Raw genomic sequence first — 26672 nt, 5'->3', positions numbered from 1 at the left:
TGCACTTAACCCATTGTCCTCTCCGATGTCAAGTCTGTGTTCCGCAGGTCGGGCTTGGCAGAGAGCAGGAACCATGTCAGCTTCCTCCACCCACCCCGCCCCCTACCTCCGACCTCCGACCTGAACCCAGGACCACCACATCCCCTTCAAATTCCGTGCTGAAAGTACCTGTGTGACAGGTGCCTCTGTAACCACAGCTTAGGTTGTAAAAATGATAAATACGTGCCTGAGCTGGGCTAACCCCAAACAACTAGATGATGCTTGAATTGCAGCCGGCCACGTGGGGTTTAGAAACGAGAAAGGAATGTTTTCCACTCTGCAGAGTGGAAACGCTCTTATCCCACGGCCTATCTTGACAACATGATGGTTGCTCTTCTCAACCCAGCCTAGATAATTGCATAATTAATTGCGTGCTGGTAACTCACCCCAGAGAAGGTGGTTATTAGGAGCGGGGAGCCCAACGCCCACTTCCCTGGAAAGTCGCCAGGCTGGCCTCTGCGCCAGATCCCTGCATGGAGGGGCCGCCCACCGGTGTGCGCTGGGTCTTCTGTGCTCACATAAGAGCACATAAGAGCAGCTCATAAGAGCTGCTCCACCTGAGAGCCTGGCGGCCCTCGCCATTGCCTGCTTGCTCTGTTGGGCCAAGTCCGAGGCTCTTCCTTGGCACCAAGGCCCTGCCAGCGTAGTTGAAGTGAAGATGTCTTCTCGCCTTGAGGCTGGAAAGGGTCAAGGGTTTCCCTTGGGGCTTCGGCCGTTCCCCCTTTGGGTTTCCTGAGACACTTCTGGAAAGCCAGCCTCCACTTTCTTCCCCCCCCACTCCTGCACCAGGGTCCACATAGCAGGACATTTGATCGGAGATCTGATGCAACGGTGCCCGGGCTGGCTCCCGGAGTCCTGGCCACAGTCACGATGCTGGGGGCTCTCAGCCTTCAGGGAGCCAGGCTATCAATCAGAGGGCTGTCATCTGGAGCAGGAGTGCTCTGGTATGGGTCCTGGGGCTCTGTACCAAATGCTTTGAGTGCTGGGGGCAGGGAAATGGTCCCCAAACCAGACTGGATTCTTTGAATCAACCCCCATCCCCACTCCCATCATCACCATTCTTGGCCTCTGGCGCCTCATCCGTCAGGCACAGGTCTCCAAGGGCCTCTCTCTGCGCTGCTGTCTGAGGTCTGGGCAGACACAGCCGCCCTGGAGGGACAGGAGTGGAGGGGGGTCAGCCCAGGGGTGTTGTCAAGTGGGCGGTGGAATAACTACATCACACTATTGGCCTGCAGACTTTCATCTCCCTCCCTTGCTCTCTCGGAGCTCTGTAGAAAATTCTGGGACAGAGCACGTGGTCTCTGCTTGTGGTCAGCCTGTGACCATTTGCCTGTGAGCCTGGGATAACCTTAGCATGCGGTGCAGAAGCCCACGCTGTAGGGAAGCCTGGAGCCGCCTCCAGCACCCCTCCTTCCCCACACATGCCCCAGCATGGCCCTGGAGTCTGCCCTGGAGCCCTGGCTTTGGGCAAGACTACTAAGAAGAGAGACAGGCAGGGGTGGGAGGTGGGGGGAGAGGGGAAGAGGTGGGTGTCCCTGTGGAACTAAGAAAGGGGGAGTGGCAGCGGGCAGGGGGCATGGAACTGGGCCAAGGAAGAGGGGGCCACCTGGAGAGTGGGACTCAGAAGCTAGCGAAATGTCACAGAGCAGGTGGCCATCTAACACCCTCCTGGAGTAGAGGCCAAGTTCCAACATCCTACGTGGGAAACCTAAGCAGTTACCGGAGTCAACCATAACAGTAACATCAGCCAAGAGCTTCAACCCTGACATTGATTACTGCACGAAACCCTCATTCTCAGCACCGAGTCCCACTGCCTGGCCACCTTGCTCCAGTTCCTGCCCCTTTACACGTGAATTATTCCAGTCAGTCTGTTGAGTAGCCAGTGATCCTGGATCATTCAAGAGGTGAAAACCTATTCTGCGTTTCTCATGTGAGAACGGAGACGGATCCCAGGAGAAATTGTCAGATCTCCAAGAAAACGCTCTCCTGGACATCCTTTCCTATCTGTCTGGTACACGGCTGTGCACACAGCAGGTGCTCAATTCTTGCTCTAGAGAGCAGAGCCTGCCTGCTCCAGCCTGAAGAGTTTGGATTGGCACAAAGGAACTATTTCCACGTTGTCTCCCCAGATTAGCAGGGGCCCCTGGTTAAAATTGCTGCTTCTGAGTCTTTCCTGTGAAGAACGAACAGACCCCTTCCAGCAGCGTCACCCTGGAAACCTGAGCACATAGCCCCCAAACCCAAATCACAGCAGAGAAAGCGTTTAGCACCCCGAGCACATGCTCATGGCATTGAGATCACAGGGGAACCCACTACGGCCTGTGCCGACGGTGACTCACTGTTGGTAATATTAGTGTTTTTGATGAACGAGAAGAAATCCATTCCAGCATAATTAATCCAATTGGGGTTTAGGGGCATTTTGCACATTCCAGACTTCTATGGTTCCAGGAGAGGGAAAAAACGGATTTTTTTTTCTTTCTGTGCCACAAAAATTTGACGGAGTAATACTAACCTAGGATAACATGAGAAAGTTGATTAAGTTGGTCTGTGACTTTCCTGCGCACCTTTCTGTTTATTATATGTCGAGGAGGCCAATGTAGCTGGAGGTGAGGCCCGGCTCGGTGGGTTAGCCCCCAGGGCCTCAGTACCGGGGTGTTTGAGGAGAGGCAGGGAGGCAGGAGACAGGCACAAAGAGCTCAGAGATGGAAGCCATCTAGTGTTCTCAGAGTCTAATAGAGATTGGAAAAGAAAAGACACTTCCAACCAGACCAGGATGACTCTCTTTAGAGAAATATCACCCACTTGGCATACACCACCTCCAACCAACACTAGGAGTTCGATATCATTCTTACCATTTTGCAGAGGGCAAATCCGAGCCTCAGAAATTAAGGGACTCACCCAGGATAGGACACCGCCGCTTCTTCCTCTGGGCCCTCCTACACTCTTCCACTGCAAACAGGAGGGAGAAACTGCCTGCATCTAAGTTCTTGGTAAACGTTGGCCTTGTTTCCTCCTCGCAAACAACATTCAGCTCCATTCCATGAACACTGATTGAACATTCATTATGTACAAGTCCCTGTATCCAAACACGCCTAAAATAAAAACAACAGCACAGTAGTAACCAAGCCAGCAGTCGGGACACAGGGCCCGGGACAGGCCCCATGTGGCGGGTGCCACTGAATCCACTTAGCCTGTGCAGCTGCTGCCAGTCTACCAGACGGGGCGGGTCTGGCGTTGAATTGCTGGAAAAGGAGCCCTGTCCTCGCTTCTCCTCGTAGGACCACACCCGACATCCAGTGCTTTTCTCCTGCTCATTACAAGATCCTCTTCAGAGTTTTCTTCATCCGTAGCAGTTTTCTCATCTGAAAAACGGGCCTAATAATTACTCCCTCACAGTGCCTGGCCGGGAAGAGGAGCTCAGAAGACATCTGTTCCCATTCTTTCCCTGCTTCCCTGGGGACCTGCTTTGGGGGCTCTCAGTAAACACTGCTTCACTCTCCACTCTTCGTTTAATTTTAAACACATTTTTATGGCACATCTTCTATAACACAGGTAGGGAGACAGGCCCAGGGATACGGGGAACGAGACCTGGTGGCCAGCAGGATAATGTGAAGAATGGTGTGGGGGTCTTTCAGGCCGAGAGGAAGCCAGTTCCTTTAATTGTCTATTGTAAACTGACTGGACTGAGTTTTGTTTCCATCACTTTTACTTTGTTAGTTTTCTTTCTATATATCAAGATGTTTCAGACAAAACTCATTTCGATTTCACAAATATTTAGAGAAATAAATTCTCAAAGAAAGACCCAATGAATTGGTCAGAATTTAACTTTATTAATTTTGCGAATAAAAGTACCATATGCTTTTAGAATCCTAAGAACCAACATATCCCTTTTTACTTTGGCTGCTGGGGAGCTCAAATCTAAACTTAATGTCCAATTGAATAACACACTACCTGACATTCAAAATTTAATGTTACCTCCCACCTTGTCTCTGATCTCCACTGTCTTACTCTACTTTATACTATTCTAAAACATGTTTTTTAAGAGAAGTCATCTCATATCATTTTTTAAAATGAGGCATAAATTATAAATAATTTTATAAAAGATGACGAGAGTATCATAATAGAAGTTACCTGACACAATAGCCAACAGGTGGAAGCAACCCAAGTGTCCATCGACAGCTGAAGGGATAAACAAAATGTGGTCTATACATAAATGATGGAATATTGTACAACCTTAAAAAGGAAGGAAATTCTGATACAAGCTACAACATGGATGAACTTTGAGGACATTATGCTAAGTGAAATAAGCCAGTCACAAAAGGACAAATAGTATATGGCTCATTTTTCTCAAGTGCCTAGATTAATCAAATTCATAGAAACAGAAAGTAGAATGATGGTTACTGGGGGTGGTGGATGAGGAGTTGTTTAATGGGAACAGAGTTTCAGTTTGGGAAGATGAAAAGAGTTCTGGAGATGGATGGCGGTGATGGTTGCACATGATGTGATGTACTTAATGCTGCTGAATTATACGCTTAAATATGGTTGAAATGGTAAATTTTATGTATATTTTGCCCCAATAAAAAATTGATTAACAAAAAAAATAAATCACGTGAAAATGAACACCGTAAAAACTTTGTCTTATAGAAAATGCCCTAGGCCACTTTCTGCTATTTTTTCTCAGTCGAGGGCTAATGGAGTAGCTTCCACATTTTGATCTATCTGCCCTCCTGGCAGAGTTAATTGTTCTAGACCTCTCCAAGGAGGCATCCGTAGTACAGACGCTGACTCGCTGCCAGCCGCAGCTCACACAATCCCCCTGTAATTTGATGAGCAAGCAAACCCCTGTCCCCAGAGCGAATGAGCATTTGCTAAGCAGCAGGAGCCAGGCTCTGGCTAGAGCCCCGCTGGGCACCCCCTCCCGCTGCGGGGGGCCAGCCTACAGGCCTCGTTGGGAAGGAATACCGTGAATGTCGTCTTTCAGCAGCAGCCGCATCAGCCATTGCCGTTTTATTTTCTGTCTGGCCTCTCGGTATTCACACTGCTTCCCAGCTCTTAGTCACATTGTATCATCATCCACAATTTTGCTTGTCAACCGATTGGGGGAGGGAGGTGCCATCATCATCCAGGGGCACTGAGGAAAGAGGAAGAAGCATTCTCTCTCTGGGAGAGGAGAAAGACAGGAGGGGGTGATACTCGCCTGGTGCTTTCACTGTGGCTGGTGACACATGAGGTCCAGGGAAAGGCTTTGTCTGGCCAGGACCCCATGGGCACTCGCTGTCATCCTCGGGGTCCTCGAGCCGGTTTTACTAAAGGTGGACAGAGGCCGGGCCGCCCTGTTGGCTGGTGCCCTTAGAGGCCTGGTGGTGTTTGTGCCTGACTCGGTGGGTCTTGTGGGCTGCCCCCTGAGCCGGAGGTGACCGTGGCCAGCCGGAGGCAAGGCAAGGCCACGGTCTCCTTGGCAACTGACCCTAACAACAGCTAAATTGCACTGATGAAGAGCTCAGGCTGTGGAGCCAGATGAGTCAGCCAGATGAGCATTTGAGTCCTGGCTCTGCCACTGACAAGCTGTGTGATGTGGACAAGTTGCTAAACCTCTCTGAGACTGATCTGGGGACCACGATGCTACTCCTGACAGCTCCTAGCGTGGTACCTGATACCTACTCCCCTACCCCCATCCTCCTCCCCATCAGCATCTGGTGGAAACTACAGTCCTGTCAGTTTTGGTAACAAGACTCCAGACGCCTTCCTGTGCGCTCAGCTCGTCCCCACACCTTCCTCCATCCATGCAGAGGGCAGCTTCTAAGGGACAATGATCTCTGTCCCCTTCTGGCATCCTGCAGAGTCAGAAGGGCTAACTCCTGAGGGCTTGACTTGGATGTTCTGCCTGTCTAGTCTCTGCTGGATGACGAGGCATGACCCGGAAAACAGGCGGAGGTGATAACAATGCCAACGAAGTACCAAATACCCAGAGGAAGTGCTCGCAGGCCACAGGAAGGCCGATCTGTGACAGGGAGATCTGGTTGTATGTGTAATGCCCAGGGCAGGGGCCAGTGCACAGTCAGCCTGCAGCAAATACCAGTTCTCCTTCTTAGCCCCTTCTTTTCCTTTTCTTCTGGAACATGAATGATCCACCTTATATATGTAAGAAATTGGCAAGCACAAGGCAAGGCGAGGCCGAGGCCCGACAGAACCAGCAGGGAAGAACAGCGGGCCCTTTCGGATTGAGACCGTTTATTACTTACGTAGAAGCGAGAAGAAGAGTAGCCTCACGTGCCAGTAACAACAAAACAAAAGGAGCCAGGTGACTGCAACACAAATGACCAGACGCCCTGTTGCTGAGGAGCCCATTCTAGACCGCCGCCAAGCGGTTTTAGAGCCTGCAGCCATACCCTGAGCAGGCGAGGCAGGACGTCTCCGACCTCACCAGAACCCGGGAGGTGGTGAGAAACTGGATACCCAGTTGCTTCACCAACTGTCTCATGACAGCCTCCTTGGTGAACAGGGAGAGAGTGAGAAATGGTCTTGTGGTAGCTCTTCATAAGCCTCTAATGCTCTCATGATCCAGGGGGACCACAAGACCAAGACTCAGACCAGCTGTGTTTCAAGCCTTGTCCACGTGACCTATGTGGGGTACATTCGGGGACCAGAAAAGAGGTGTTCCCGTATAAGAATATAAGCAGTGTTGCTAATAAAATACTTGATCAGACTCATAGAAGAAGTTTTTTTCAACTACGATAATTTCTTAAAAAGGTGATTTCTACACTTGGATCTTAGTTTGTTGTTGTTTTTGTAAGGGAGGTTTAACACATACGGTGAAGTACATAAATTTTAAGTGTGCAGCTTAAAGAATGCTCATATTTGTATACACCCAAGTAATCACCACCCAGATATAGAACATTTCCAGTATCCAGAAAGTTTCCCCATGGCTCTTCCCTGTCAGTACCCAGCCCCCTAGAGGCAACCACTATTCTGACTCGTGTCACAATTTTGCTTATTCTTGAACCTCACATAAATAGAATTATGTAGTATATAGTCTTCCGTGTCTGGCTTCTTTTTTTTTTCCATATTATGTCTATGAGATTCATCCGTATTACTGGGTATATCAGAAGTGCGTTATTTTTAATTGTTGCGTAGTATTCCGCTGTATGAATAAACGACAGTTTATTTACTGTAGAGCTGCTATGTGCTTCCTTGTCCCTGTCTTTTGCTGGAAACACACACTCATTTCTGTTGAGTATATATTTAGGAGTGGAATTGCTGGTTCATATTGTAGGCCAAAGTGGTTGTGTCAATTTACAGCACCATATGAGAGTTTCATTAACCATCCTTAATAATACTGGTATTGTTGGTCATTTTCATTTTAGCCATTCTAGTTGGCTATACGACTTTGAGTACTTTCTTAACCTCATTGAGTTGTATCTCATTGTGGTGTTAAGTTGAATTTTTTTTTGATTTCTAATGATGCTGAACTCCTTTTATTATACTTTCTGGTCATTTGGATATCCTTTTTTGTGAGGTGCCTCTTCAAGTCTTTTGCCCGTTTTTAACCAAGTTGATTGTCTTTTTCTTATTGATTCATAAAGTTTATTTATATGTTCTGGATATGAGTCCTTTATTGGATACATGTAATGTAAACATCTTCTCCCAGTCTGCAGCTTACATTTTCACTCACTTATTGGTTTCCCTTAATGAACAGAAGTTCTTAATTTTGATGAAGTCCAATTTAGCAGTCTGTTCTTTTATGATTAATGGCTTTTATGTCCTGTATAAGAAATCTTTGTTTATCTGAAAGTCATGAAAATATTTTCTGTTTTCTTCTGGAAGCTTTATTGTTTTACCTTTCTCATTAAGAATATGGTTCATCTTGATTTAATATTTGTGCATGCTATGAGGTAGGGGTCAAGATTTACTTTTTTCCACATGGATATCCAATTCAGCATCATTTATTGACAAGACCATCCTTTCCTCTACTGTCTTGCTTAAGTACCTTTATTGTAAATTAAGTATAAATTAAGTGATCATATATGTGTGTGTGTCTGTTTCTGATTACATTGAATCTATAGATTAATTTTGGAGATTTGACATCATAATAATATTGCACTCTCCAATCCATGAATGTGGTATATTTCTCCATTTATTTAGATCTTCTTTAATCTCTCTTAGAAATGTCTTGTAGTTTTCAGTGTAAGTCTTGCACATCTTTCAAAAGATCTATTCCTGGGTATTTTACATTGTTATGCTATTGTAAATAGTTTTTAATTTCATTTTCAAGTCATTTGTTGTTAGTCTATAGAAACAAATTTAATTTCATATAGTGACATTTTATCCAGTGATCTTGCTAGAATCACTTATTAATTCTAATAGTTTGTAGATTCTTATGGATTTTCTATGTACATAATTACATCATCTAAAAATAAAAAGCAGCTTTACTTTCTTTCTTTCCAATCTTTATACCTTTTTCTTTTTCTTGCCTTATTGCACTGGCTACAACTTCCAGTACATGTTGTGGACAACAAGAAGAAAGTGCTTAACAGTTTCATGTACATAACAGTAGGGTTTCTAATATCTGCTCTTTATAAGATTGAGGAAGTTTCTTTTTATTCTTAATTGATGGACAGTTTTTGTCATGAATAAGTGTTGAATTTTATCAAATCTTTGCCTGCATCAATGAGCATGATCATATGTTTTTTTCTCCTTTATTATGTTACTGTGGCAAATAACATTGATTTTCAAATGTTAAACTTTGCATTTCTGAAATAAACTCTACTTGGTCATTAACTATTATCCTTTTAATATATCTCTGTACTTGATTTACTAATGCTTTGTTTAGAATTTTTCATCTGTATTCATGAGAGAGAGAAGCCGGTAAACTTCTTTTATTATAATGTCTTTGTCAAGTTTTAATATCAGGGTTTTGCCGGCCTTATAAAATGAATTGGGAGGTTTTTTCTTTTTCTCTGTTCTCTATAACAGTTTTTGTAAGATTGGTATTATTTCTTCCTTAAATGTTTGGAAAACTACGAGTGAAGCCATCTGAATCTGGAGTTTCTTTGTGAGAACATTTTTACCTACGGATTTAATTGTTTTTAATGGTATAGGATTCTTTGGATTTTCTATTTCTTCTTGTATTTGTTTTGATACATTGTAGTTTCTAAAAAATGTGTCTGCTTCATTCAGGTTGTCACTTTTTTTTTTTTATAATTTTATTTATTTTCCCCCAAAGCCCCAGTAGATAGTTGTATGTCATAGTTGCACATCCTTCTAGTTGCTGTATGTGGGACGCGGCCTCAGCATGGCCGGAGAAGTGGTGCGTTGGTGCGCGCCCGGGATCCGAACCCGGGCCGCCAGCAGCGGAGCGTGTGCCTTAACCACTAAGCCACGGGGCCGGCCCAAGGTTGTCACTTTTATTGGCATAAACTTGTTCATAGTATCCCGTTAGTACATTTAAAATGTCATTAGGATCTGTAGTGATGGCCCCCTTTTATTTCTGATATTGGGATGAAAAAAATGCGGGAGTTATTTTTTCTGTTTTTTCCTTAATCAGTCTTGATGGGATTATCAATTTTATTAATGTTTTCAAATACCTAAGTTGGCTTTGTTAATTTTTTCTACTGTACATCTGTTCTCTATTTCATCGATTTCTACTCTCAATTACATTCTTCCTTCCACTCTCTTTAGGTTTAATTTACTGGGGTTTCTTTTAGTTTCATGAGACAGAAGCTTAGATCATTGATTTTCAACCTTCTTATTTTCTAATTCATGCATTTAAAACTAAAAATTTCCACGTAAGCACTTCTTTAGCTACTTCTCACAAGTTTCAATATATTTATTTTCATTATCATTCAGTTAAAAGTATTTTCTAATTTCCGTTGTGATTTCTTCTCTGACCCATGGATTATTCAGAAGTGTGTTGCTTAATTTCCAAACATTTGGGGATTCTCCAATGATCTTTCTGTTATTAATTTCTTGTTTAATTGCACTGTGGTCAGAGAATACACTCTGTGGGATTTCAGCCCTTTGAACTCTGTTAAGACTTGCTTCAGCACATGGTCTATTTTGGTGAATGTTCCATGGCTCCATTATCCCCCTCCCACCCTGGTGCCATCGCTATTATGCGTTTAGCATTTAGTCATTTATTATTGCTCTAAATAGTTAATATTACACAATATTTACCCTTTTCAGTGTTCTTCATTCCTTCCTGCAGTTCAGTGCTTCCGTCTGCGGTCACTTTCCTCCAGCCTGAGAACTCCTGTGGGGTTCCTAGTAGTGCCTATTTGCTGCTGACTAATTCCCTTTGCTTTTGTTTGAAGACATTTTTGTTTCGCCTTCATTTCTGAAGAACATCTTCTTCAAAACGGTCAGCAGGGTCTTTTTTTTCCCGTTCAGCAATTTAAAGATGTTATTGCATTGTTCCCTAATTCAAAAAATGGGAGATGCTTCACAAATCTGTACGTCGCCCTTGGGGGCCATGCCATCTTCCATGTGTCATTCCCATTTCAGTATAGGCGCTGCCAAAACAAGCACATAACATAGTTTTTTAAACATTTATACTTGTCCTTAAGAAAAATCTTTCCTCCCATCTCCTGGGTTAGTTCCCTCCTCTAGATGAGGAGCAGATAGAGTCCCCCACGCCCTCTGGGTGTTTTTTCTTTTTGAGGTAGATTTCCAAAAGAGCCCTAATAAATAATCCCTCCTCCCTCACTCAGGTTCTGAGGAAGCTAAGAAACAAAGCAAGGAGTGGCAGCTGCAGAGCTAAATAGCCCTTTTATCTTGGACAGGGGGCCCACATTGTTGGTGGAGGTGGACTTTTGGAACAAGGGCCCACCCCATGTCCAACACCACACTGGGCACGTCCCACACATCTCCTCAACCTACTCAGAGCCCCATCCTCTGAGGCAAGTGTTATTAGCTCCACCCGACAGATGGGAGACCAAAGTTTTAAGAAGAAAGCAAAGTTCCTACCAGGCTCATAGGTAACGAGGCCAGGATTCAAATGCCGGCCAGTCACAACTGAACAAGGTTTCAAAAGTGGGATGGGTTCTCAGTTCCCAACATGGCGCTCGCCACATGGCGGGTTCATTAAACAGAGTACAGTATATTATATGCTTATGAAATAAGAGCATCAAGCCGCCCTCTCCCTTGCTCACAACATTCTCGCTACATTGGCCTCTTTTCAGTTCCTCAAACATTCCAAACTCTTTCCCACCTTGGAGCCCTTCATGCTGTTCCCTTGGTTAACACGCTTGTCCTGGCCCTCTTCACCTGGCTGACACCCACTCCTGCACGTCTTAGTTTAAATGTTCCTATTATTTCTTTGTTTGTTTGTTTTTATTTGGTGAGGAAGATTGCCCCTGAGTTAACATCTGTGCCCATCTTCCTCTATTTTATGTGGGATGCCACCACAGCATGGCTTGATGAGCAGTGTGTAGGTCCATGCCCGGGATCTGAACCCATGAACCCCAGGCAGCTGAAGTGGAACACATGAACTTAACCACTATGCCAGCAGGCTGGCCCCTAAATGTTCCTTTTAAAGTTGTCCACTTTGACCCCTCTTCCAACTTAAATCAGGTCCCCTTTATAACCTTTTCCATTTCCTTTTCATTTTTTTCTTTCTAGAGCTTACCATACTCTGTAACCACATTGCGAATCTTTTCATTACGTATGTAATCTTGTCATGTATATATGTTGCCCCCTTTAGACCATAAGATCCTTGAAGGCATGGACACATCTCCGTTCCTGGCCGTCCTCCCAGCCCCCAGCCCAGTACTTGGCATCCTTAATGTTTGTTCACGCCAGTTGATTCTCCACCTCTTCTGTCTTCTGAAACTTTCCTCTTTCTCCTCCTGGCGGGGAGGGGGTAATCCAATTGTTGCTCTCCCTCTCTTCCATCCCGATTCTAGTGGAGACAAGCTAGGGAATTTTCTGGAAGCTGCACAGGTGAGTAGAGATGGATACCTGGCATGACTGTACTGGCTGATCCTAGCAGGGCAACTGGCAGCTCAGCTTGATAACATGTTTACCTGAGTCATCTTGGCAAAGGCTGCCAGGCTCCAGGATGGAACATGCGTCTGAGAAATACCTCTTCTAGGGCGCGCCCACCCCTCTTTAACGCTAGACAAGAGTGGGCGGGCGTGGTCACCGGGTAAAGAAGTCTGAGGTTACTGGAGTTGAGGAATTTATGTGCCAAATATAGAATGGGTTTCATTTTCAAGAAGCTGAGGAGAAAACCCTGTTCAGGTTAGAAAACTTTTGTCACCTCTTGTCCTGTTTTATTTCTATTGGGCCATGTCTTCACAACTGGTTTCGGCTCCTTGGCAGTGAGGATTCTGTTATCTTTTTGTTTCCTCTCCCACAAAATGCCCAGCCCACCGCTGGGCCCAGTAAGTGCTCGGTAAAACAAGCCTCTATCACGTGGTGAGCACTTTTTAATGAGGATGGTCCTAACAGCAACCTCTAATGATGTTGAAAACAATTACTGAGGATATTGACATGTAACATTTTAAAATTCTGTGCCTTTCTTTGCAAAGCCCCAGGCTGGCTGAAGGGATGAGGTCAAGGCTGTGTTTGCACTGTGGGTTTCCACCCCGCGGGCCCCTGGCACAGCTCGATATTTGCAAGTGCATCAGCCGCGTACACCTCATGACCAGGGAGGGGCATCCGAGCCTTTGCTTATCTGGGTAGGTCTCACCCTCGAATTCCTTTTCTGGGACTGTATAAAACAAAACAAACCCCCAAACCTCAAACGAAATGGGATATACCAAATCAGTGAAAATACTGCAGTACAGCACGTTTGCTTCTGTAAAATATTTCCAGAAACCCAGGCCGTTCCTAGTCCAGGTGACTGGTGCACGGCCGTGATGGAGGTTACTATGGATTTGTCTCCTGGCCAGAACTGACCTGAAAATGACTCAGGAAACACTAAACACTCGAGAAGGATTCAAAGGTAAACTAATTGACTTCAGCAAAACAGATTCGTGGCAATCACATTGTGGCTGCTTCACATTAAGTCATCATATTTTATGGTGAGAGTAATCGATTCAGCAAAAAATACATAAAAATAATCTGACTTGCAGTGGCATTAATTGCAGCAGCTACAGCGTTCTGGGCTCTACCCCCAGCACGCCGTGATGTGGACTTTTCTGCATGCTTGAAAGACTCCTGTTTTTTTTTGGAGGGGGGGTGATCTAGCACAGCTGTTAGAGGCACGTCGAATAAAATTCACAGCTCTTTAGGGAGATACAGCATATGTCGATTAAAAATGGCTCCATGCAGATTACCTGCCAGAGTAGAAACACAGACACTTCGGGGTGAGGAAAACCTGAGCTCAGGCAGCCACTTACCTGACAGCTCTGTGGGTTTGGACAAGTCACTTCAACTCTCTGGGTCTGTTTCCTGGTGGATAAAGTGGAAGTAATAATGCACGCCTTGCACTGTGATTATGATGTGAGCAGTGACTAGCCCGGCACCAAGTCGGGCTTCCTACGTGGGAGCTGGCCACCTTCCTGTGCAATCACAGCCACTGTTATGATTTATTACATGGTCTCTCCATTGGAACTATGGATGTGGGTCTGCACCGTAATTTTTACTGAGAACCTACTAGATTCTGGGCAAGAGGTGAGGCAGTGACATCGTAGGGTGATTAAATGACTTGACCAGGGTCACAAAGCTGGTAAGCTGAACCAGAATTAAAAGGCAGAGTTTCTTTTTCTTTCTTTCTTGTTTAAATCCCCCCTTCCCCAAAGTGTTAATGAGTTAATGAGTTTTTGAAATGTGACCTTTTATACTCAATTTGTCATATGAGTAGTTATTATGAGGGTTTTTCTCCATGTCCTCCCCTCCCCTCATTCCTTCTCTGACTGAAGTCTGGACGATGCAAAAATTTCAGAGAAACTCTTGGGACGTCCACATGACGTGGTCAGTCAGGCCACATCTAACTAGACTAGCCAGGTAAGAGTTAGCTAGAGTTTACATACTTGACCTCAAATTACTCCCTCCTAGATGATCTCCCTGTCCACACTCTGTTAATTTTATAACATATTCACACTCTCTTTGAGGGGTCTCCTGGAAACGTTAAGCCACTTGGGTACTTAATAACTATGGGGAAAAGCCTGGAACTCGTGGCTCAGAGTGGCCCGAGGTTTATTTATGGGCTTGCTAACCGAAGGTTGTCCTTGCCCTTCATCACTGGTTATCCCAACTAAACTGTGAAATAGTTTAAAAATTCTCATCTCTGGGGGCCGGCCCGGCGGCATAGTGGTTATGTTCGTGCACTCCACTTTGGTGGCCTGGGGTTCTCAGGTTCAGATCCCAGGCACGAACTTTGATAAGCACCACTTATCAAGCCATGTTGTGGCAGGTGTCCCACATATAAAGTAGAGGAAGATGGGCACAGTTGTCAGCCCAGGGCCAATCTTCCTCAGCAAAAAGAGGAGGATTGGCAATGGATGTTAGCTCAGGGCTAATCGTCCTCACCAAAAAAAAAAATTCTCATCTCTGAAATAGATAGTAGCAAACATGACGGAGGGTCACTCATTGATTCATCGATTCACTGAGCAGAGCGTGTCATGAACCAAGGATTGTAATTAAGCTGTAGTTCAATTAGATTCACCTGAGGTTCCAATTAAACCATGTTTTAAAGAGGAAGCAGAGGGATGGAGTGAAAGAAAGTATTTGCTGGGCAGGCACATGATGCTGGTAGCCGGAGCAAGAATGGGATGGAGAGACTGAGGAGAAGCAGCCAACCAGAGACCCACGGAGGAGGCGGAGCCGACAGGGTCTGGGGATTCAACAGACGTGCACTGAGTTCCTGGGATGGAGCAGGGACCCATGGGAGCACTACACAGGTCACTGTTGTAACAGCCCGGAGGATCCCGTGTGCTCAGCGCACGCACATCGTCTCATGAAGCATCACAAGAACCCAGGGGCGGGCCGGGCTGTGGGGGCAGGATTAATAAGAACGGGGATCACTGTGTCAGAGGAGGGATGCACAACTCCAAGTCAGCCAGGAGAAATCCAGTGAGTCTGGGGCACGTGTAAAGGTCGCCGAGACCCTGTGGAGAAACAACAGGCAGGAGGAAACCGCAGATTGTGCCTTCTTGCGGGGGGGGGGGGGGGGGCACGAGCACAGCTGGAGCTGGACAAAGAAATGCCAGGGTCTCCCTGACAGCAAGTGAGTGAGCAGAGCAGGCTCGGCTCTCAGTTGCCCTGGCAACACAGCGGCTTAGGTTCAGAGAATGATAATGATAAAGCCATATGCAAATGAGGTGGATTGCAATTAGGGCGAACCACACATTGTCCTTGAGGAGGTGCTGGGGGGGATGTCTGGGGGGGATTTGCACAGCAGACAAAGGATGGAACGGAGAAAGGAAGGACTTGGCATTGTGTAAAAGCGGCACACAGGCCTGGGGTGCCCAGGGGTCCTTGGGTCCTGCAGACCTGGTGTAACTCCCCTTAATTTGGGGGTGGCCCGATGAATAGTGCACATCATGGTTGTGGAGCCCTGCAGCCACCCCCCCTCACCCCCCGCCTGTGTAATGCCATTGCAACATAGACTCAAGGGAGCAGGCTCGACAACTCAGCAACTAGAATTCTCTCCTCCTTGCAGACGAGAAAACAGAGGCTTAGAAAGATACAGTGACTTACCCAAGCTATACACAGTAGAAGCAGATTTGAACAACGGTCTCTCCGAGATAAATGCAAAAGTTGTATTTTTTGACTGACTAGAACAGTCAGCCACCAACTCCTGAGAACCCCAGGTGGTTAGGCATCTGCCCCCATACCATTCCCCGCAAAACATTTCTTCTCTAAAGACCAACCTCCCATATTCTGACATTTAGAGAGCCACTACCCACCTGGTCACTCCAAACTGAAACCCACCAGTTCAGGCCTGCCCACCTGTACAGGGCTCTGAATCAGCTCCTTAATGCCTCCTTATATGATGTGAGAAACAACCAAGGAGCATCGAATTTTGAGGAAAGCCTCTGACATTGGAGACCAAAGTAAACAAACAGAAAAACGGAATCCCTGAAGTAACAGAGAATTAAGGGAGTGGGCAAGAGTGAAACAACCACAAAAAGAACCACAAAACCCTCTAATTAGGATCCTTAGAGAGACTGGAGAGAATACCACATTCGTAAAACAAGAAGAGGATACACCGAGAAAGGAATGTTCCAAGGACAGGAGAGAGATCCTGTCTCTGGTGATCAACAGAGCAAGAAATAAAGGAATAAGGATATTGCTAAAAAGAAGGAGGCAGAAGAGGAAGAGGAGGAGAAATGTGTGAGAAGGGAGTTCCAAGCAGAGGAAGGCACAGGAGGCAGGATTGCTGGGCGCCCCTATAGGTCCCTGGAGCAACCGCCAGCCCCAGGCCTGGTGTCCTCCACCCGTCAGACCAGACACACCAAGTCCTGCAGCAGCAGCACATGGGCCCCACCTCCACCCCAGCCAAGAAGTGCCCGATCTGTCCTTTCCCCAATGGGTCAAGGGGCAAGTTGTCTGATTTTCCTCCAGCTAACCCCACCTTGAAAGTGATTCTTTATCCCCCGTAACAGCCGATGGAAAAAGAAAGCCATTGTGTTCAGGTTCACAGCCTGCCTTCCCCTCCATGGGGACAGGGGTGTGGTGGGCGGGGGTGCCAGTGTTTATTTTCCTAACTGACAGATAGCCTGGGACAGTGACCTAACTTCGAACCACCAAAGCAAGAATGCCCTTCTATTGTTTTGTCTCAAGAAGCGACCATCGTGTGTAGTTCAGGGTCGACCCTGGAAAATATCAGTCATGGAAACTAAGACGCAATGAGGGACTGGACTGATAAATGCCTCAGACCCGAGAAGGAGCCAGCTAATGGCTGCTTCCCAGGAGCAACGATGCTGACTCCCACTGAGTCAGCTGCGCTGGAGAAATGCTTACAGTAAGCCCAGCCTGGCCCACCACGTGGACACCAGGTCACTAGCATGAAGACAGAGAGCTGGGCAGACAGCCAAAATCCTACAACGCAGATAGCTTGTGGGGAAACTGAGGCACATAGAGGTTGCATAATGGAGCTGAGGACACACGTCTGTAGCAGCAACACCAGAATTTGCCCGCAGGCAGACTGGGGCCAGACTCTGCCCTGCGCCCCAATGGTCTAGGGCTGCTCGATACTTTTAAAATGCATGATCTCAGATGGGGTTAATCAAAACACTGTATTCTAAAGCCACCTGCTTTGCTGACACTGGGTCTTTCCTTTTTTAAAAGTCCAGTCGAAGTTTGCATAACTGAGTCTTTAAGAAAAACAGGAATGGTTCCCAAGGTAAACCACTGGTAAAAGACTGGCACTCAGGCTGGGTGGTGGCCGGCAGAGTCTCCAGTCCAGACTCTCGCTGTGTGGTAGTGAGGCCCTGGTAGGCACTGAAGACAGAGCAAGAATCAGTTGTAGGCTGCAAACAGCATTTGCTCACCCAAGAGGAGCGGGGATCCCCTCATGCATGTGTCATGATAGCTTTGCAGAAACGCTTCAGATCTGCTCTTGACACGAATTTAACCCAATCAGATGAACAGCAGAAGGCAAGGAATATTCTGTTTACTGAGTGATTTTAAGCAGCTGTTTTTGACTCCTTTATAAGCCCTTCGGAACATGATCACATTAGCCCAGCTGTTTCAGAGATGACGCAGAGATTGAAGGGAATTCTACAGAATCGCAAAGTCAGGTTAGAAGCCAAGGCAGTAGGTGACTCCAGGAGCTTCCACAGCCTTCCACGGCCTCGCGTCTTTGCATTATGGCTCCAGGTCAGATGGGGAGAGTTGGGTAATTTTTAATAAGAGTGGATGGTGGTTTCCAGATCCTCTCTGCCTCTAGCCAACTCTTATCACTGCTCATCTGCCAGGCACCTCGCTGCAGGTAGGTTGCCCTGTCTTGGGAACAGTTAATAAAAAAGTGTGGGTCACGGGGCCGGCCCTGTGGTGTAGTGGTTAAGTTTGCATGTTCTGCTTTGGCGGCCTGAGGTTCACAGGTTCAAGTCCCGGGAAAGACCTACACACGCACTGCTCATCAAGCCGTGCTGTGGCGGTGTCCCACATACAAAAGGGAGAAAGCTGGGCACAGATGTTAGCTCATGGCCAATCTTCCTCACCGAAAAAAAAAAAAAGTGTTGGTCACATTTTTACTAGAAAACCTGAGCGGGCAGGAGAAAGAACAGGTTGGTCTCAGGTTCCTCTGCAAACATTCAGGCAAACTGGGCTCACTCCTTCAAACCTGGGTCAAAGTGCAGACATGCGAGGGCCAAGTATGGTCAAAACAGTGGAAATGTCAGTGGTTTCTCATTGTTTGAGCCCCACACTACCTTGATTCCACTGGGGAGGTTCTAACACCCCCAGTGTAAAACTTCAGCTCCCCGGCTGGTTTCAGAAAAACAGGACACCTGGTAATCAGCAAAATGGGCCATTTGAAAGTTAGCTTTCCGTTTCCCACGTGTGACTCCAGTCATGTGAAGTCTGTGAGGAGTGAGGGCCAGAGCTACTCACCCTAAGTTGATACTCCAACTCCTTATGACTGGCTGACTGATGTGTATTTAAGAAGCGAAATCTTCATTGGCTTTTACAGCTGTCAGGAGAGGAGCAAATGGGGGTGACAGGACAGAGCAGTCAACACTATGAGTTGTTTGCTTCTGGGGAGTTGTGCTAATGTGGGAAGGGAATAGTTTGGAATCTGGAATTTGCCATAAAACAATGTCTTCTCCCCTCACCTGTGCACCTGCCAAGGCCCTGCTCAACCTCTGTGCCCAGGTAAGGTCTTTCCAAACCCCTTCAGGCCAAATGCACCCCCCATCTCTATTACAGCACCCCATCATTGCTGTCTGGAGGTCTAGCCGTCTAGACTTGGCTTCTGAAGGCCAAGGGCTGTGTTTTACCCCCGAGGTCACCAGCATTTGGTAGAATGACTAAGCAAATGGCTCCTTCCTTGAGCCGCCCTTGCCGTTATGCTTCATGTCGACTGTGACAGAGGCTTCTCAGACCCAAGAGAGGGCAGCTGCCGCAGAAAAGGGGAAACCTACAAAAATCAAAGGCATTCATTAATATAGGGAAAATGGCTCTGACCGCCTAGGTCTCTGCTTGTTGGAAAATGCTGACTTTCCTTTTTAGTTTTTCCTCAGCAGGAAGATTTCCCTTCCCCTCTTCTATTTCTTTTATAACCTGTCCCCAAAAAGGAAAATTACAAAATCCTCTTACAGGGAGATTCTCAGCAGCAGTGGCAGATCAAAGAAAATGTTATCAAGTTGGGCGTGAGTCTTAATCTATATTCATTCTAGTCTTAGCCATCTGTATTCGTCTGTCTGACCAGAGTCCTTTATAAGTATTTGCACCAAGGAAATTTGACTTGCTGCCATTTGAGCTGTTGTGGATAAATGGGCTTTTTACTTGGCAAATCCAGAAACTTCCATTCTCATCAACCAACCCTTTGGGAGCACTTATTTAAGTCCACAGCACAATCCTGCACACAGGCAATGAGATTCCTAAAGTTTTTAAAGTCAACTAAGAAAATAAATCAACGTTTTTGTTTGTAAGTAAGAAGTTGATGGCATATATATGTGTATATGTGTATGTGTGTGCACATACACATATATAAATAAATGACACACTTCGGTGAAAGCAATGTTATTTGGTTAAGACTAATGGCATTATTGGGAAGGAAGGTGGTGGAATTAGATGTTGATACAGTAGGTGTTTCAAATGTCAGATTTCAATGGTAACGCGAAGGACAGGAAAGAAGAAAAATGGCTCCTTTAGAATATATCAATTCATCATTTTCCCTTTTGCAAACATTGAAAAAAGTAAGAGAAGCCGTATGCCTTTCCTTGAGAGGTGCCCTTTAGTTCTCAGAGAGACGAAGTTTGGTCTGATGTCAAGGTTACTAAGGAAACGATGTATGCTTATGAGCAGCAAAGCAAATAGACATATAAAACCCAAGTAAATCATTAATTTATTAATATTATTATTGATGGGATCTGGAGAGACTTACATATTCCTTCTTTATTCCAAGTTCTCAAAAGTTTTCTTTCATCACAAAGCAAACACTTGGATGGCCACTTTATGGATGATTATTCCCTCTTTGCCTCACTCTAGAGATGAAGAAGGACTCACTCTCAGATTTTAATGGATCAAAGAAAATGGTAAACCAGGCAAGAGAAGTGTGCTTCGTAGTTTGTTGTTTTTTTTTTTTTAATTGGCGGCTGTGGTGTTTGAAGAGAATGGAAAATGCATTAAGGAGAGCTTGACACACACAAAGCACCTTGCGGTTTGACAAACAGATTTGAGTAGAGGCAAAGCCACACCATTTGACCCACTATTATGTCCACTGGCACGGTGTCTTTTTCAGTGGCCAGATTCCGCAGCACAGGGGTCAGACCAGGAGGAGGTGATGTGAGTCTCCCACTGCGGGGTGCTATCGGGGTGCAGAGACGTGAAAGCTCTCTGTGCATTGATGCAAACCCAGGACAGACACAGGCCTGGTGGCCGGGCAAGGCCAGAGCACCTCCAGGAGGCTGCAGTGCCGACAGGAGGGGGTGTCGCAGCTTCCTATTCTTCCAGGCCGGCCGCAGTGGGTCAGCATTTTCTCCTCTAGTGCCCACCAGGCCTGGGGTCACTGCAGAGGTTAGCGAGAGATGAACTATCCCAGCCATGTTTTGCCTCTGGCCCTCCTCATCCATCCTTCCACTTTCATAGAAGCCCTCCCTTCCCTACTGCCTCCTCCTCCTCTCAGGATTGCAGATGCCCGCTCTGAAAGGCGTCCATGATCCTTGCCACCAGGGAGGGTGGAGATGGGCCCTGTACTGCACGGCCAAGCCTGGCGTAGCCGGCAGTGCTGGCTAACAGCACATGCCCGCCTGGGGGTCCTGAAGCTGCACCTTCCAAGCTGTGTGACCTGAGCAAGTTGCTTAACCTCTCTGTGCCTTGGTTTCCTCCTCTGTAAACCACGGTCAGCTATAGCACCTACCTTGAAGTGCTGTCAAGAGCATTGCTTGGGTGGGTTTGTGTGCATGTTACAACAGCGAGAGAAGCAGAGGCCAACAGAATTGCAGCCTAGTTGGCAACATACCCACATTTTGGCCCCTGCTGTAGGTCCTGGGTGCCTTCAGAGCCTCCACAGAACTTTACATGAGGAGGCGCCTCCTGCTGCATCCAGTCCCTCCCTTCACTTCAGGCCAAGGAGGAAAAGTCCTTAGTCTCCCATCACCCAGCAGGGCTGGAGAGAAGTCTCCAGCGAAGTTCCTCTGCTTGGGGGGCCCGGCCTGCACGGCCAAGGTGAGGACTGCCTAGTGGAACGCCGGCCAGCAGACAGACGTCGTAAATGTCTATCAGTCGAATAAACCCAGTCCTCGCAGGGAGGTGTGTTGTGAAGGGAGACAGGAGAGCCGCAGCCATGAGCACGCAGTGAGCTAGAGGCGCCTGGAGCGCCAGGCGGGAGCAGAGAGGCTCGAGCAGCTCATGCAGATGGGGCACGAGAGCCGGGACCCAGGAAAGCTTCCTGGAGGAGGTGGCTTTTGAGGTGGCTCTTGAAGAATGGAGAGAATCTCGTAGAGGCTCAGGGAGCCGAGGTGTGGGCCTGTAGGGCGCTGGCTGTCCCAGGATGGCAGGGCTCAGGGTGGTCAGCAGGAGGGAAAAGCAGAGTCTCTATTTCCCCTTCCTCTTCCTCCCATCATACTCCCCATCCTTGAAGGTCTCCGCAGGCAAGGAGGAAGCTTCTTTGTCAGACCTTCAGGTCTCTGAGGGCAAACCCATCCTAACCCTCCTTAAACTCCGGGGCTGGGGCAGGGCCTGGGAAGTCCTGTGGGTTTTCTCTTCTCAGGATGACCGGGGGCAGCTGTGCCCGGGGGCAGCTGTGCCCGGCCCTCAGGATGGTCAGTAATGCAGACTCTCAGACCTGTGGTCCCTGGTCAGGAAATCATATTCGGGCCAGGGAGGAGCCTGTTCCAAGCAGCAGTCAGCATCAGTTGGGGCAGGTCCTGGGGGCCAAGGCTGGAGTAGAGAGGGCTTTGGGAAGAGTCCCCATGGTGCAGAGGAGGGGCCTATGGAGGTGCTGGTTGACAGGAGTGCCCAAATTTCCCTCCTGAGCACACTGGCTCCTGCTCTGAGATACATGCATGTAACTGCGCCTTTGAAGGGACGGGGCTTGCAGCCTGGGGAGTCCCAGAATGGGAGCTGCAGGTGGCCCACTGGGTCAGCTCGGGACTTTGCATTTGTGGCAGCCACACCCAACTTTGAGGGCACCGACCATTCACGTCTGCCAAAAGCTTGAGACTGAATACTAGAATACTGTCTACACTCTCCCCGGGCTCCAAAGGGAGGGGAGGAGGGGAGGAAGAGCAGAGGGGGTCAGTATGGCCCCTCCTCTGCATGTTCAGAGCACTTTCATCCCTGGGAAGAGGCAGAGAGGCACTCCCTTTCCCTGTTTTGCAGTTAGAGGAGTTGGGTTTCAGAAAGGTTAACCAACATACCCTAAGCCACACAGCCAGGAAGAAGCTGCAGTGGGCCCTGAACCAAGCTCCTGTAATGCCCTGTGCTCTTCCCACTCATGTCCCAGCTCAGCTCATGTACAGTCCTGACGCCTTCCTCCGCCAAGCAGCAGAAAAGTCCGGGCTTAGTGGAATTCCCACATTGCCTAAACACGCCAGGTGAGGCGCGAGGGACAGCAGCCCTGGATCCCTGCTCCAAGTACGAGCTTCGACTCAGGCTTGGGCTTCCGGGCCTGTCTGTAGAATGGTGCTGCCAGCCCGCGGGGTTAACCAGGCTGACGTCTGCCGAGCGCTCCGCAGGAGGAGGTGGAGGCAGACGGCGGGTGTGGGAGCTCCGTGGGAGCACGGCGGGGGCGGGTGGGACCTCAGCAGAGGTGGCGTTTTAGATTTGCTATTCCCACTGAACTGTTCATAAAAGTAACAGATTCCCATCTGTGTTCTGATTTTGTGTTGAGGTGGCTTTGGAGCCCTATAGTGAGGAGGATGGCCACATCCATGTCCGCCCCTGGACGAAGCAAAGGCACGGAAGGGAAGAAAGACTGGACCCACCGCCAATGCTTCCTCTGTGCTTCTCGGTTGAGTGGGCAGCCACATCACCGAGACGACGGAGACCCCGACTCGGAAGGTCTGGAGCAGCTGGGCTTGCTGAGAGCTGCTGGGCTCTGGGAGGACAGGGCTGATGGGGCTGGGGTCCCCCCGGGTTTGGGTGTGGAGACAACATGTCTGGGGTGCTGAGGGAACAAAGTATTTGGAGTTGTGGGCTTCATGATGCATCCTCTTTGCTCCCCAAAGTAGTGTCATTATTAAGAATAAAGGCTCCTTTTGTTTGCTGCCTACTGGGCTGTTTGGTGAACCTGTCCTCGGCGCATTCTCAGAGCTATAGACATTTCAGAACCATCAACTAAGAGGGTTCAAAATCCAAACCCACTCCTTCCTCCTATCCTGGAAAGGCCTGTCTGGTTTAGAGCCAAACGTGGACAGAAATGGGTCTGTCTTCACCCTCTCCTTTCGATGAAACGCTTTTTGTTTGGCTATTGTTTTTAGATTTGATATTTCCATTGTCCTGTTTGTAAAAGTAACAGATTCCTATCTGTGTTCTAATTTTGGGTAGCAAAAACTCTCCTGGATGGGAGCCCTGTGTTTTCAGAGGCTCATCCACACCCCACTGCGGGGCCTAAGAAAGCCCTGATGGGTGAGTGACTGAGGGGCAGGGTGGTAAACTGAGGAAGCACCACAAAGCTTTCTGCAGAGGTCCCACATTCCACCCTGTGTTACTACCGCTCTCTGGATTGTTGACAGCTCCCGAACAGATTCTTTCCGCGGGGAATCAGCCCGCACACAACATGAACGGGCTCGTTTTATATCAGAAGACTGAATTTTAACTGACAAATTGGACAGGTTCCCTAAGGCAAGGGTTACTAAGCTTTGTCATTCTCGCTAAAAATGTGATTTATAATATATTCCTATTTGCTAGACACTCTTGTTCCCAGGAATGAAGGCCTAGCACAGAAACAGGAGGTCTACTTAATATCTTGACCCCACAGAAAAACACCCTCCTCCAGAGTCTCCATGAGCATATAAACAGATGTGCATAGATCAAGATTCGACAGAGCCAAGTGAGTCTAATTTCATTAAGTTTTAATGATAGTTTAAGCAGTCGACCACTTAAAATTCAGGACAGGGCGAGAGTAACCCACAATTTGCTTTAGAATTTTATATTCTAAAGGAAAGACCTAAGGGTCTGGTGAAAGAAATTTTATTTCCTCTGCTTCCAGTTTATAAAATAAAAAGTCTTTGTTTTTCCTTAAAGACCCTGATATTTACGAATTCAGAATATGTCAGATATCAGAGACCAAGCCACACCTTCAGCCAAGCTTCCTCAGAGAGGCTTTGTAAAACCACACACAAAAAAGCAGGGTAAACCAGCCAACTTCTTAAAAGTCGGAGTTAAAGTTGCAGACTCATTTGCCCAAGATAACCAGAACCGCTCTGAGCTGTCTAAGTGGGCAGAAATGGATTTGATCTCTGTATCTGATTGCTTAGCAAAAGTCAAGCAGCCAATTTTTCAACAATGTCTTCATATCATGGAACTTCCTAAAAATCTTCAAGGGGGTAACCTGAGCTTGTGAAAAATGATCCCGAATGTCAATAGGACAAAGCTTCCCTTCCAAGATGTAATTAGGGGAGCTCGGAGCTCGCCTTTCATATTTTACTTGACAAGCATCTTTCCTCTTTGTTCTGCCTGCTCTGGAGGGCTTCAGCAGGGCTGCGTCACTTCTTTGTTAAGAGGAATGGTTAAGAAAACATATTTATATAATAGTCATCATTTAAAACCTAATCCATCTGATAGGAATTTTCATTTTACCCAGTATTTTTGTGTGGGGAAATAATACTAGCTTTTTAGTTAATACATGTGTTTTATTTAATTGTACACGTTTGAGTTTATAAGCTCTTTGTTCATAAACATTTAGGACATACTGACCACACGAGCAACGGATTGCTAATAGGGTGGATGCGATCTTTAGTGGACATCCCCTGAGAGATGTCCAGTGTGTAGACCCCAAGATGCCCAGCCTGGTCAGAGCTGGCTGGAGTTCTGTACCACATCGCGGTAGAAACATCGATGACAAATGAAGAGTGTCCACAGAAGGGCCTGGGCTGTTGAGAAGTCGCAGAACTCTCGAGCAGGGTTCCACAACCTGAGCATGAATGCATTTGGGGCTGGATAATTCTTTGTGTGTGGTGGGGGTGGGGCCCCCCTGAGCCCTGCAGGTAGTTAGCCGCCTCTTGGCCTCTGCCCACTAGATGTCAGTAGCAGCCTCCCTCCTCCAGGTGTGACAACCAAAAGGTCTCCAGACACTGCCAAATGTCCCCTGAGGGGCAAAATCGTCCTTGGTTGAGAACCACTGCTGTAAAGAATGAAGTTGAGCACATTTAGCCCAAAATGACAATATTTAGAAAGCTGTTTGCAGGCTTCGCATTAAGAAAAAGTTATTCTGGGGCCGGCCCCGTGACTTAGCGGTTAAGTGCATGCGCTCCGCTACTGGCGGCCCGGGTTTGGATCCCGGGAGCGCACCAACGCACTGCTTCTCTGGCCATGCTGAGGCCGCGTCCCACATACAGCAACTAGAAGGATGTGCAACTATGATGTACAACTATCTACTGGGGCTTTGGGGAAAAAAAATGGAGGAGGATTGGCAATAGATGTTAGCTCAGAGCCAGTCTTAGCAAAAAGAGGAGGATTATCATGGATGTTAGCTCAGGGCTGATCTTCCTCACACACACACAAAAAATGTTATTCTGAAGTGCTTCAGAAGGCTGAACAAGGACAAATGGGGTAAAACTGTAGAGGCTAATTTTGACTAAGGAACAGGGAGAACCTTCTAGAAGAACTACTCAGCTCCCATTCCCAAGGTGCTTGTGTTTAGACTGGGCTAGAATCCTGACTCAAGATCCAGGGCTCTTTCCTCCAACAGATCTTTCTTGGAGCTCTTACTGCCAGCAAAGCCCTGTGCCGAGAGCTTGGCATCCATAATCAGATTTAGCCGTCTGTTAGGGGCAATTTAAAAGCTTTAAAGGTGGGCCTCGTGCCCTGAGGAGTGTGCCTTTCCTCTGAGCTCACTGCAGTTCCACAGGTGGGTGGGCAGAACAGCAGAGGCAGGGGCTGTGAGGAGGGAAGCTGGGGGTGGCAGAGGCGGGAATCTCAGAACGCTGGGGCCCAAGGAAGACCCCTCTCCCGGCTTCCCGACAGACACGGAGTTTCTGGTCTGTCTCCCAGCTGGTGTCCGAGCCAGGACTGGAATCCAGAGTCCTCACATAGCGCTCTCTCCAGGCGTCCTCCAAGAGCGGCCTGAGGTGGGCTCTGAGAGGTAAGCCCCGGTCCAGGTTCCCCGTGCACTGAATATCCCGAGCTCTACGAAACCAGCTGAGCGTGCGGCGCCGAGCCTCATCTGCAGGAAGCATCTCCCCAGATGTCCACAAGGTGTCACTCTGTGGTCTCGAATGACTGCTTGCTGGTGCCCCAGACAGAGAGCCGCTTTTTTTCAGACTTTTTGCATTTTCCTCCTCTCTGCCTCCAGCACAAACATTCCAAAATTCTCCGTGACAGATACTTTTGCTTTTCTGCTAAATGGCCTTCCCTCT

General features: G+C 47.5%; 1 non-coding gene across 1 annotated transcript; it reads right to left on the bottom strand.

Annotated features, from left to right (window-relative positions):
• Window positions 1-10461: 10461 nt before the first annotated feature.
• LOC147913697 (U6 spliceosomal RNA) lies at window positions 10462-10563 on the bottom strand. The gene has a single exon (XR_015556419.1). It is a non-coding gene; the product is annotated as a U6 spliceosomal RNA (small nuclear RNA).
• Between the last annotated feature and the right edge of the window lie 16109 nt (window positions 10564-26672).

The sequence above is a fragment of the Ceratotherium simum genome, chromosome 25 (genome assembly GCF_057802395.1).
Source record: "Ceratotherium simum simum isolate JZ-2026a chromosome 25, ASM5780239v1, whole genome shotgun sequence".
Classification (NCBI taxonomy): Eukaryota; Metazoa; Chordata; class Mammalia; order Perissodactyla; family Rhinocerotidae; genus Ceratotherium; species Ceratotherium simum.
The sequence above is the reverse complement of the archived record's forward strand: the minus strand, read 5'-3'. Positions and strand labels throughout refer to the sequence as shown.